Source organism: Arvicola amphibius, chromosome 11, assembly GCF_903992535.2.
Source record: "Arvicola amphibius chromosome 11, mArvAmp1.2, whole genome shotgun sequence".
Classification (NCBI taxonomy): Eukaryota; Metazoa; Chordata; class Mammalia; order Rodentia; family Cricetidae; genus Arvicola; species Arvicola amphibius.
Genome location: NC_052057.2, coordinates 41,785,091 through 41,799,303, shown reverse-complemented (window position 1 = coordinate 41,799,303; position 14,213 = coordinate 41,785,091).

Below are 14,213 nucleotides of genomic sequence, written 5' to 3'. Positions count from 1 at the left end.
CTACTGAGAGACAACAGTGTTTCCAGATGCACACTAGAATGCAGACTCCCAGGCCCTACCCCAGACCTCCTGAGCCAAATCACAGGTCACTCATGTGTGTGTGTTAAAGTCTGGAAACAACGTTCCAGCAGGATCTTTTTTTTTTTTTTTTTTTTTTTTTTTTTTTTTTTTTTTTTTTTTTTTTGGTTTTTCGAAACAGGGTTTCTCTGTAGCTTTGGAGCCTGTCCTGGAACTAGCTCTTGTAGACCAGGCTGGTCTCGAACTCACAGAGATCCGCCTGCCTCTGCCTCCCGAGTGCTGGGATTAAAGGCATGCGCCATCGCCGCCCGGCCTCCAGCAGGATCTTTTGAAATGTAGAAAGAGGAAGCCTCAGACAGAATGATGTCACTGCTTACTGGGCTTGTGACTTTGAGCAAGTTATGCAACCCTCTCTGAATCTGGGAATATTCAACTACAAAGAAGAGGTTAGCTCACAATTCCTCAGAGTGGCATCAAAAGAAATGGGCATAGGAAGGGGAAGTGGGTGTTGAATGGGGCCAGCCAGAATGAAGGGATGGAATGATGGACAGTATACCATCTGCTGATGGAAGTGTGGACTTGCTAGCGTTGAATTTCAGGAAACTTGAGTTAAGACTTTTTTGTTTATTGTCTTTTTGCCATTAACTTCCTAACATCTGGGGAACTAGTGGTGCACTACAGGTAAAGAGCACATGAAGAAACAGAGGTGGCATGAGGACAGACACAGCAGGGTTTAATAAAATAGTTCTTATGAGAAAACAGACCTAGAAAAATAAACCTATGTAACATCTCTGAATGTTACTCTTATGTCAAATAGATATTTTCTTCTATTCTAAGTCCATAATTTTTAAAAATCCTGTTTGCTACATTCTAAGGATTGTTTAAAAATTAATAGAGGATATTATCTTTTTGAGACAGAATAATGGTTTAATCAAAATGTTCCTGATTTCTTTGATTTATTGATATAATTTCAAAAGTGAAGGAGTGAATGCAGGATTCATCTATTCTAATACTGATTAGATAGAACAAAATGTAAGAGTTCGTATATTAGAGAGGTTGGTTGAGCAGGTTCCCAGGCAGAGGGGTTTCCTTTAGTAATTTCTTTGTTCAAAAGTGGGCATTGCCGGTGTGTCTGGATAATGACATCGCAGAAGTGTCCTGAGGGGACTGAAATACAATAATGCGCTATATTTTTCGTGGCAGCATTGCTTAGTTCTACCTGAAAAATCACTGCTGGGTATGTGATTCCTTTTTTTTTCTGTCTCACAAAATGAAGCTAGACGTAGCTGAGCAGCCCTTGACAATCCTGTCCAAAGACAGAACCAAACCTCAAAACATGACCACAAAACACCGGAGGCACATGCAGAAAAAAACAAAAAAACAAAAAAAACAACTTCTTATAACTTAAAGCAGTCTGAGATTTTTGAAAAGCTTCTTTCTAATTTTGGCAAGTCATCATGTCTTCTTTACTCTCTGGGAAAAACAAAACCTAGAACATAAAAGTGACTCAAATAAAAATGTTCTACCAAAAGCCATAAAAATCAAGGCAAGATTTAGAGCCCATATTTCAAAGAAAGTAAGGGGATCACAGGAATCTGAAACAATGCATAATTCATGACAAAGCCTGGCATATTTGCAATGTCCTTGAATTTTAATTGGGTGCCCAGATAGAAGCTTCTATAAATTCTGCTCTGTAATGGAGCTATGAAGAATTTTTATATTCGTATAATAATTTAGATTGCCTCTGCAAAACAGAAGCACGAATTGAGAATTTCTTAATGAAAAGTGGGTGCTTCTGTTTGAAATAGGACCAGGAAAGTCAGTAGTCCCTTCCCAGCACGGCTTGTGACTCTCATGAGCTCCTGTGTGAGTTTTGTTTGTTTGCTTTGGGGTTTTAGTGTGTGTATGGGCATTTGGTCTGCCTGCATGCCTAGCAGGCCAGAAGAGGGCATCAGATCGCCTTGAACTGGACTTACAGAAACTGCATGGCCATGTGGATGCTGGGAATTGAACGCAAGTCCTTGAAGAGCCAAGTGCTTTCAACCACTGAACCATCTCATCAGTCTTCACGTTTGTGTTCTTGTTGTTTTTTTTTTTCAGTCATTGAGCCAAAAGCAAAAAATTTGCATCTCAGTGAAGCCAACAAAACTGTACATGGGGGCTTAGAGCTGGCTTACCCAACACCATCACTTAGGATTTGGTGATGTCAACAATTAAAGTGCACATGTCATTTCACCTTGAAAATATGTGGATCTGCAGTCATCTCTCAGAAGGTTACTTCAGTGTTCAAACTATTCTGTTTCATTAAGAATTTTGGATGGAGCTATGTAAGTTATGGGAGCAACAGAGTGCAGCCAGAAAGCCCCAGCACCAAAGAGGACTCTGCTCTGAGGAAGGACAGATCTGAAGGCATGCACTGTCAGTGAGGGAGGACAGATCTGGAGGGATGCACTGTCAGTGATTAGACTGTTTGTCTTTTGAGGATTATGCAATGTCAAATTTTTATTTTCATTTGAGTAGCATATGTTTAGAATGGCTTGGATAAAAATGATTGACAGAAATCAAAGACAAATAATTACACAAGCTTAAAACTACACTGCCTCAGGCAGAACATGTGTTAATAATATTGGTAGAAGTTATTATTTTCTTTTATGCCAATAAAGACAACTCGTATTAGAGTTCTTCTGTTTACTCATTTTAAGTCAAGGTGAACAAAAGTCCCTCTAAAATATAATCTCAATAGAAATTCTGAGTAAAATATGGTCCTGATCCAGAAGGCTCAAACTCTGAAATCAAGGTGTTGGTCAGGCTTCGTTCTTTCCACAGACTCAGATGGAGACCCATCTTCAACCCTTCTTTCTTCCCACAGTTGCTGGCAAGTCTCTGGGTTCTATGCTGGAGTGCCTCACGCATTTGAGCCATCTCTGCTATCTGTCTTCACCCAGCCTACTGCTTCTTGTCTTCAGTTCCAAATTTCCCTCTTCTTTATAAGACACCAGTCACTGGATCGAGGTCCTCCACCCTGCGCTGTGGCCTTACCTTACTTTGATCATATTATCTACAAATGCGATTTACAAATAAGGTCATATTTTGAGGTTCCCGGAGTCAGGACATCAACACATCTTTCTGTGGAACACATTTTACCCATCACAGTGGTTGGGAATGGTCATCCATTTCTTGTCACGTATGCAAGCAGCTAGCCATTCTCCATGCTGTAATGGTATAGCATTACCGAGAGTTGCATCTTAAGCACTTTGGGGAATATTCTGTGCTGTCTTGCCTCACAGCTGGAAGCCCTGACATTTTATGTTTTCTTACCCATCTTTCAACTTTTTTGGATAACAGCATTAAGCATGTCCTTTGTTTTTTTTTTCCCCCTTTTTCCTATTCTCATGAAGGCGGCTGCAGGGATAGTAATGAGGCAGCACAGCAAACATGGTCTCTGGATCCCACAGAGTAAAGGATTCTTCAGAGTGTGTGTAGGACTGCATCATGCTAAAGATAGCTGGCTCTGGAACAACTACTTGAATACTAGGAGAAAACTACTTTATTTCTATTTTCCTAATCCAGGAGAGTGTCAGCTCACATAGACATGAAAAAGAGAGAGGTATTATTCTCAGCAGATAATTTATTAGAAAGCTGCATTATGCTTACACTAAAATATCAATCAAAACACTAATGTATGAAGTAAAACAAGGCAGTTGCTTGTTCTCATTCATCCCTCCCTATAGTTCATGATGAACGCACAAAAATGGGGGAGGGTTTGCAAGACAGGTGAGTTTTAAAAGCATAAACACAATTGGTATGAGAGATTCATTCACGTAATTTCCTCATGTCCATAAAATATTACAACTTTAAAAAGCAGATGCATTTTATGTCAAAAGCTAATTACCCTACAAAGAAGTGTCTCTCCCTCTTCTCCCCTCAGTGAAAATTTGAAACATCATTTTCTCTGCTCTCACAATTCCTTCTTTGTTTCTTTAGTTCTAGTTTATGCCGTAGGTGGCCTCTCTCTCTCTCTCTCTCTCTCTCTCTCTCTCTCTCTCTCTCTCTCTCTCTCTCTCTCTCACACACACACACACACACACACACACACACACTGGTCTGATTTCAGGTCCACAAGCACTTTGAGGGCAAAGAATGAGTTTGATTTATCTTTGTATTCCTGGGATTTAATTTAGTGCTTAATTTGCATTTGAAGTTAATTAATGACTGAGTGAACAATAGAGAAATGGTAAGAAGTCTCATTGGTAAGAGCCGTCGTGTGCCACATTGAATCAAGAATGGCTATGCCTCCTTTTCCTTACCAGTTGTTCTTATTTTCTTTCTACCCTCTCTCATTCAGTGTCTCCTTGGATTTATAGCGACAGGAAATCGGCCTTGTTTAGGGCCAAGTCTTAAACCAGTGCTTATCCCAATCTCTTGGGCATCCGTGTGTCTTTGCGTTTACAGCCTTTCACTGCAGAGAAACTTCTCTGATAACTGTTGAGTTGCATTTGTTTCTGAGGAGAAACATAGATACTTAGCAGGCAGTTTGGTGCTGTCAGTTTAGCTAAACAATGCTATTACCCCCTCCAGCCTTGGGCTTTTCACTAGGTTTACAGAATCAGACATTGACTCCCACCTATGGAATAGGCCTAGAATCTAATCAAAGAGTAATTGGTTGATCTCTATACTACTTGTGCCACTATTGCTCGAGTGGGCACATCTTGCCTGAAATGTTGATAGTATAGTGTTTAGGGTTTCACATCTGGATAAGACGACTAATGCCTTTCCCCCAAGAAGCCTGTGAAGCACTTTTGGGCACTGTGGAGGCTATCCAGTATCTGGAAGCTTCCAGTTCAGTTCCAGCCTGATTTCTCAATACCTCGCCACTTAGATGCATCATGTCTTTAGCTGTAGGGCTTTATCATTTCATTCTGGTGGGCAGTCAAAGAAATAACAAGATTCTGTGCTATCGTGGGGACCTTTTAAGTCTTCCCGGCCAACAGGTTTTGTGGACGTAGCCCACACTTAGTACAGGGATTTTTTGCTTCTATGAACAGGGTTATCTAGTCATGCAGATTATCTCTCTTTAAACATTTTAAAATTATTTTTCTTATTTTTTTCAGATTGGGTTAAAGGCAGTATGTTTTTCTATGATTTCTTCATACACATTTCTTTTTGGTTACCAATCCTCTCCCCACCTCCTCATCTCCCCAATACTCCCAACCCCTCCCTGCTTAATGCTATCTGTCCTCTGTGATCTACACACACACACACACACACACACACACACACACTCACATATACTTTAAACTTCATTTTACATTCCAACCTCAGTTCTTCCTCCCATCCCTCCTCCTGCCCCTCTGGCCTCCCTGCCAGTCAACCCCCCATCCACCCCTCCCAAAGGGTAAGGCCTCCCATACAGAGTCAACAAAGCCTGGCCCATTAATCTGAGGCAGGACCAGGCCCCTCCCCTCTGCTTTAGGGCTGAGCATAGCATCCCACCGCATGGAAAGGGCTCCAGTGAGCTAGCTCATGAACCAGGGATAGATCCTGTTCCCACTGCCAGGAGTCCCTTAGATAGACCAAGCTACACAATTGTTTCCCACATACAGAGGGCCTAGTTTGGTCTTATGGAGGCTCCACAGCTGCCAATCTAGAGTTCATGGGTCCCTATGAACTTGGTTCAGCTGTCCCTGTATATTGCCTACCTCTCTCTCTCTCTCTCTCTCTCTCTCTCTCTCTCTCTCTCTGACTGGATTCCTGGAGCTTGGCCTGGTTGTAGATCTCTGCATCTGTTTCCATCAATGATTGGATGAAGGCTCTATGACGATAGTTGGGGTAGTCACCAACCTGATTACAGGGCAAGGCCAATTCAGGCACCCTCTCCACTATTGCTAGGAGTCTTAGCTGGGATCATCTTTATGTATTCCTGGGAGTTTCCCTAGCACCAGTTTTCTTGCTAACCCTATAATGGCTCTATCAAGATCTCTCTTTCATTGCTCTCCCATTCCATCCTTCCCCAATTTGACCATCCCATTCCCTCATGTTCTCATCCCCCATCCTCTCCCCTTTACTGCCCCCCCCTTCCAGTTTTCTCTTCTAATTCCCCTTCCCAGGGCAATCCCTGTGTCCCCTTTAGGGTCTTCCTTGTCACCTAGCTTTTCTGGAACTGTGGTTTATAGTCTGGTTATCCTTTGTTTTACATCCATTATCTACTTATGAGTGCATACATACTGTGTTTATCTTTCTGAGTCTGGGTTATCTCACTCAGGATAGTTTTTTTCTAGTTCCATCCCATCTGCTTGCAAATTTCACGATGCCATTGCTTTTTACAGCTGAGTAATACTCCATTGTATAAATGTACCACATTTTATTTATCCATCCTTTGCTTGAGAGGCTTCTAGGTTGTTTCCAGGTTCCGGCTGTTACAAATAATGCTGCTATAAACATTGTTGAGCAGTGTCTTTGTGGTATGATTGAGCATCCTTTGGATATATGTCCAAGAGTTGGTATCACTGGGTATTGGAGTAGATTGATGCATGTGTGCACATGCATGCACATAAACAAACACACACATATGCATGCATTCATATGACTTTTTCATTATCCATTATCAGTTGATGAATCTCTAGGTTTTTAGGTTGATTCCATTTTCCTAGTCATTATGAGCAGATCAGCAATGAACACAGATATATAAGCATCCTCTCTCTCTCTCTCTCTCTCTCTCTCTCTCATTCTTGACCTTTACTATTTATTTATTATTATTTCACAGTATATAAATAGAGTCCTGCTGAGTCCATTTAGTGTTGTTCATATGCATATGTGTTTAGGGCTGACCTCTTGAGACTGGATAGAGTAGTGGGGATTCATCACTTGAGAAGACTGGTTTCCCTCCCTCAGTAGCCATCTGCTGCCTACAGCTCTTCGTCCAAGTATAGGACCATGTGATACTTGCTACTGTAGTGATAAGCAGCGGGCTGTGTTCCCGCCGCCTCGCTCCTGGCCGCCTGACTAGCTTATGCCCTGAAATAACAACACACAAACTGTATTCATTTAAACACTGCCTGGCCCATTAGTTTCAGCCTCTTACTCACATCTTGACTAACCCATATTGAATAATCTGTGTAATACCACAAGTGGTGTCTTACTGGAAAAGATTCAGCATGTCTGACCTGGTGGCTGGCTTCATGGTGACTGTCCCACTGAGCAGAGGCATGGCAATTGCCTGAGGCATCTACCTCACTTCCTTCTTCCTGTTCTGTCTACTCAGCCCACCTAAGGGCTGGCCAATCAAATGGGCCAGGCAGTTTCTTTATTAACCAATGAAATCAACTCAAACAGAAGACCCTCCCACATCATGCTATTCCGTATTGACATGGCAGATGGTGCTCTCTATTGCTTAGGCAACTATATTGTTGAGATTTCATAGGTGTAGATTCCTTGACATATATGGAAAACACCATCTCCCAGGTGATGCCCTGGTCCTCTGGCTCTAACAGTCTTTCCAGCCTCTCCCCCACCCCCGTGGTTTCCTGAGCCTTAGATGTAAGATTGTTGTGAGATGATGTTACTCTCTTTGGACTCTTTTGGGAGTCCTGCCACCTAGCTCCCAAATGAATCACACACAGAATATTATTCTTATTTATAAATGTCCAGCTTTAGCTTGGCTTGTTTCTTGCCTGCTTTTCTTAACTTATATTATCCCATCTACCCTTTGGCCTCTGTGTTTTTCCCTTTCTTTGACTTCTTTAAATCTTACTCTTACTCCATGGATTACTCTGTAGCTGGGGGCTGGCCTCCGATGTCCTCCTTTTTCTCAGGCTACTACTCCAAACCCTTTTCTTTCAGTTTTCTCCTTCTATGTATTCTCTCTGCCTTCCAGCACTGCCTATCCTTTCTCCTGCCTTGTTATTGGCCAGTCAGATCCTTATTAGACCATCAGGTGTTCGAGACAGGCAAAGTATCACAGCTACACAGAGTTAAACAAATGCAACATAAACAAAAGTAATACCTTAACATGATATTCCCAACATAGGAATTGGTTGGAGATGAACACTTTTAAAAGTATTTACTATTCGTTTTTTGTTCTGCTTTGCTTTAAGAACTCTCTAATTACATAGCCCATTTTTAATTATTTAGTTTGTTTTCACAGAGGTTAATGGTTTTGTTTTTGCATAATCCAGACACGAATAGAACATCAGATAAATAGCTGTCAAAGACTCTCTCCATCTGTGGCTGCCTCTTCACTGAAATGACAATTTCCTTCACTGTGCAAAAGCTTTCTAGTTTCATGAGACCCTACCTGTCAACAGCCGGATTTGCCTCCCATAGTCCTGTTCAGAAAGTTCTCTCTCTGCCTTTATGTTGAAGTTTACTCCTTAAGTTTTCTAACTTTTCTATAGTAGCGGGTCTCTTTTAGAACATACACTTACTTTTTAGTTTCTGTGTATGTGTGAATGATTGCATGTATATATGTGCACCCCATGTGTGTCTTGACAGCCATGGAAATCTGGAGTTACAGACTATGGTGAGCCACCACATGGATACTGGGCATTGAACCCAGGTGCTCTGCAAAGGCTCTTAACCCTGAGCCATCTCTCCAGTCCCCAAGAGTAACAAGTCTTATATTGAGATCCTCGTTCCCTTTGAAGTTGCATTTTGTTGTACAGGGTGAGATAGGAGAGTCCAGCTTCAGTCTTCTGCATGTTGAAATCCACATTTCTCAGCACCATTTGTTGAAGATGCTGTCTTTTGATTCCCTTGTATATATTTTGGTATCTTTGGCAAAAATCAGGTAGCTTCCTGTCCCATACCTGAATTTCTAGGCACTTCCAAAAGGCATAGCTAGCAAACAAGTTTCCAAACCTCGTTGACCACACTTGTGCACTGATTCCCAGTTAGTTTCATTGTGTATGAAGAGGTTGGAGGTTCTGTTCAGGATTTAGAAGGTCCTTCCTATGTGCATCCAGCACCAAGACTGTACTGGCTTACAATGGAATCCAGCACAACCTTAGGAGTGATCAGTAGACACACAATCTCAACAGATGCTGTTCCCATTCAACAACTAAAGCAAAGGCTGTGCTTGAAGCCTTTGCATTTCAAAAGTTACAAGCGTGAGTCTCATGCAAACACAGAGCCGACATGGCCTGACATTCTTTTCAGTAGTTAGGTGACCATTAATATGCCATGTCCATCTCAAAGGAGAATCTGAGGGTATTTACAGGGTCCAATTACTCAAAACTAAGATGAAAGAAATTTACTAAGAGATGCAAATTTGGTTAGCATTAGCTAAGACAGTAAAGTCCACCTCCTGGTGCTAACTTTTTAACTGTGCAAAAATGACTTCTATTCTTACGAGAAATGAAATCTGCAAGGTTAATGTGAGCGTATAACTTGTGCCTGTACCGATATGGACTAAATGTGTCGCCCTAAGTTTCCTTGGATGGATCTGTCACTTCTTAAGACAGTAAAAACTACATTGCCCTACTTTTCTGCCAAGTTAGAAAATTTTGGCTAATTATTTTGAACAAAAATAAGACAAAATAATGTCACTGTTATGCAAGTGCAGCTTTGGAACAAATCTCCAGTCCAGAAAGCAGAGCTCCAGTGAGTCACAGAGGGAGAACTATCTGCTCACCCTGTGGTCTGATAAGTGGGGCAGTGGCAGGTGCCACTACTGTTTTGTTCTTATTTTACTCAGACAACCAAGAAGAGTGGATAGAAATCCAGCCTTTTTCCTCACCGTCTGACTAATTGTCACACCTCATTCAGTCTCAGGACCTAGTCTCTGTTTTATTTAGACTTGGGATATCCCGCGGAGTCATTTATGAAGTGATAGAGCGGCAGGAGAGAATCGATCACTCAACCATCTGCTGATTTTGCTGTCTTTGGGCATCAACTTACTGTAAAGCTCAGGCTGTAACTGGGCCAGGCTGTGGGGTGCCAAGGAAGACAGTGCCAGGCAGGCACCAACGGCTGCCCTCTCCTTCTACACAGCAAAGCCTGGGTACAGAAAGGCAGCACAGGGACATTCTTGTTTGCCTAGTCAAGAAAGAGGGGGGTTCACTTGGTATTGGAAAGAGTAATGAAAAATGCTTCACTCCGTTTGAATTCAGGAGGGCCAGCTCAATGTGGGCATGAAGAAATGAGCTGAGTTCTCAAAGCCCCTGGTGGTTCTGAGCCACATCAAGAATATTGACCGTCCTCTTTCTCAACAGCAGCTGTTTCTGCATGTTGAAGTCATTGACCTTCTACCTGTCATGTGACAATAGTGATTTTTCAGATCTTTTCTCAGTCCTACCTCCAAGACTGGGTGCATTTTAAACCGAGACCCAGTGTTATAAAGGAGTGGTCTCACTACAAGATGTGACAGTCTTGCTCCTGTCAGTCTCATTGCTTTATGTACTTAGGACTTCCAGTTGAAAGACTTAGCAGCAGTATTCCATTTCTTATACACAGCTTAAAACTATTTATCAGTTTGGAATGTTTTTTGTATCTTTTCCCACATTTTGACTGCACACACTCAGAGGGCTCAACATGCCATTTCCACGCAAGCACTGTGGGAATTTGAATGTAATTGACCCCCATAATCTCATAGGGAGTGACAGTATTAGGAAGTGTAACTTTGTTGACGTGGGTACGGCCTTGTTGGAGGAAGTGTGTCATTGTAGGGGCAGGCATTGAGGTTTCCTATACTCAGGATACCACCCAGTGTCTTAGTCAACTTCCTGTTGCCTGTGAAATGTAGAACTGAGCTACTTCTCCAGCACCATGTCTACCTGCATGTTGTCATGTTCTCCGCCATAATGACAATGGACTGAACCTCTAAATGTACATAAGCCACTCCAATGAAATGCTTTCATTGATAAGAGTAGTCATGGAGTATCTTCACAACAATAAAATCCCAAACTAAAACAAGAACATAATGAGCATTGACCACAGCCTGCGATGCTCTTTGTTCCTTCCTTCCTTCCTTCCTCCCTTCCTTCCTTCCTCCCTCCATCCTTCCCTCCCTTTCTCCTTCCCTCCCTCCCTCCCTTCCTCCCTCCCTCTTTTCATTCCTCGCTCCCTCTCTTCTTTTCTTTCTCTAGTTCATTCCTCCTTCCTTCCTTTCTCTCATTCATTTATTCTTTCATTCACTCTCTCTCCCGCCTCCTAATTTTTGTATAGCCCAGGCTGTCTTCAAACTCTCCATCCTTTGTGTCAACCTCCGAATGCTGAGTTGAGACCACGGGTGTGCTCTGCTGTGTCCATGCATCTTCTGAGGAGCATCTTTGCAAGGTGTTTGTTCATTTAATATTAAGGTTACTTATATTTTTATTGTGAGTTTTATTTTGAGTTCTTTAATTTAAATACTGGCCTCTTTCTGCAGTAATTGGTTGGTATGCTGTATAAACGAATATCTCCTTAATCCTCTGAGCTACTGTGTAGTTTTACTCTGATTTATATTCTTTATTGGATTTTAATATGAGTGACTTGCCTACCCCATTAGTGAGTACAGGATACTAAAACCAACCACAAATACTGTATTGGGGCTTATCTTTGCCTTTGTGATTATTATGTTTATTTTTTAAAATTGGGTGATCTAAAATAAGACATATGGTTTTATATTCATTATATTCTTTTCATCATTTGTGTGTGTGCATGTGTGTTTGGGAGGGTGTATGAGCGTGTACACTGGAGCACAGTGCCTGCTGTATTGAAGTCATAGATCACTGCTTCTGCAGGCCACATAAGAGGAGGAGCACTTTAGAAGCTCAGGCAGGTGTGGTGGGGACGCCAAAGTATATGGGCTTCTCACTGTGTGGTTACTCCTACAGTGGGAGTAGAACCTCTGTTAAGTTATGAAAACCCCTCTGGCACTGTTGATCCTGGCTCTGATACTGCCAAGATCTTTGGCACCTGTATCCTCATATGAGACAGAGGTTTGGAACGGTTTATTCTGACCAGGTGTGGTGCAGACCTAAGTGCTTCGCACAGAAAGGTGGTGTCAGCAACTCCAGCATCCCCAACGCCTATAATGCTAACACCTAGCTTTAACAGCTATTGGTGGCCTTACATGGTGCAGGTGCAGCCAGCAGTGGGAATCACAGAGGAATGACATCATCGGGAACACAATATTTTCAACACACACAATAATACCAGAAGCTAACTCCCAATTTTTACTGCCTGCTCAATTCCCAACTTCTGAAAGGAGAAAGAGAGCCCATCTTGGGTCTCAGACTTGAGATTTTTTTCCTTTACTCCACTCAAATTGCTGGTTCTCTTTTAGTAGAATGATCTCTCTTAATTTCACCTTCTGTCCTGGAACAATGTCTACTTGGAGAAGTGGTCATTCCTCACCCACCTATTGTGGAAAACACACCCCATAGATCTTCCCTGAATGGAGCCCATTCTCATCTGGGTCTTTCTAGCTGCCGTCCTTGGTCTGATAGGTAAAGTGTGTTCATATTTCCTATCAGTCCCAGAGTACTTCCGCTGTGAGTGGCTAACTCTGTGCTCTAAGGCTCTCCCAAAAGTCCCCCATCTAACACTGATGTTTCCCAGAGGAGAATGAAACGCCAGTGCTTATTGATTTAGAGTACACAGAAATCTTCAATATTGGTCACCTAGATGACTTAAATGGAGGCTGCTGTGACCCTATGGACTAAGAGTCTATTGGGGTGTTGCCCCCAGCACTGAGCAGAAGACCTGGTAAGGACCGATCCACATCATACACGATTGCTGCTAATTCTTTTACAGGCGACTCAGGATTTTTATTTTTTAATCTCACAATTTAAATGCATCTATAAGTTTTAAAGATATTAATAATACCATACGGGTTCAGACAACCCCCATGGCTCTCCACAGAGGAAGAAATGATGTAGGTGGCAAACCATGTCTTCCCAAATCTGTTCCCTTTGTCATGTTGGTTAATGTGATGTTCACATGCAAATAAGATTTTTCTATTTGTTGCATTCTCATATTGAACAACCCAGAACAAAATCATTCAGAGCAAAACCTTACTTTCCACTCAGTCATTCAACATAAATAAATAGCTTTTTCAGTGAAATAAAATTTTCTTTAAAAGACAAAAACAAAAGCACAGTCATCTCAATGCACAGTTATACCACTGCTGGGCATGTACCCAAAGGACACTTCATCCTACCACAAGGACACTAGCTCAACTGTGTTCATAATAGCTTTATTCATAATAGCCAGAAATTGGAAACAACCTAGATGTCCCTCGACCTAAGAATGGATGAAGAAAATGTACATTTACACAGGCAAATGGATGGAACTATAAAAAACATCATCCTGAATAGGGTAACCCTACTCAGAAAGGCAAACCTAGAATCAGGGACTGGATTACCAGAGTGGCCTCTTCCTGACTGGGAACTCAGAGCCTTCTAGGACTGAGTCTCTTCTCTTGGGATCCCTAGAGAAGGATGTTTAGCAAAAGTTTACTGGTCACTTAAAATAGCCTTAGATATGCAAAACTTTGATGAAGGGTTGCAAGCCAATTTAAATAACAAGTTATAAGATTTTCCAAATAAAGCTAAAGAATGTTTCTGCTTTTGAAGTTAAAAAATAAATATTTAAAAAAATCCACTTGGGAGACAGAGGTAGGATGATCCTATGTGAGTTTGAGGCCAGCCTGGTCTACAGAGTTCCAGGAGAGCCAGGACTGTGACACAGGAAAACCCTGTCTTGAAAAATCAAACAAATAAACAACAACAACAACAAAATCCTTGTGGGTTTTTGGTGGCTCTAACAGAAATATGTTGGTTGGAAAAATGTACCAAAGCCCATGATCCAAAGACAGCTCGCCGTGATGGAGACGTAGGAAGACTGAACCCACACATGCGTGTGGAAAGACTGTTTCCTCATGACACCTTGATAAGCCTAGGGGGTTTGTCCTGCTCCCCTACCAGGAGTCCTCTTTGCAGGGGTTAATGGCTGCCCTCCGAAGTGTGATCTCAAATGTACTATCAATCTTTTAAGAATAATTGGTCTACATTTATCTATCTATTTATTCATTCATTCATTCATTCATTCAAGGACTACACATGTGCAGAGAGGTCAGAGGAAAACGTGTGGGGATTGGTTCTCCACTTCTACCATATGGATCCTGGATATCAAATTCCAGTTGCCAGGCTTGGCAGCAAGTCCCTCCACCCACTGAACCATCTCACCTAAAAGATAAGCAATCTTTTTTTTTTTTC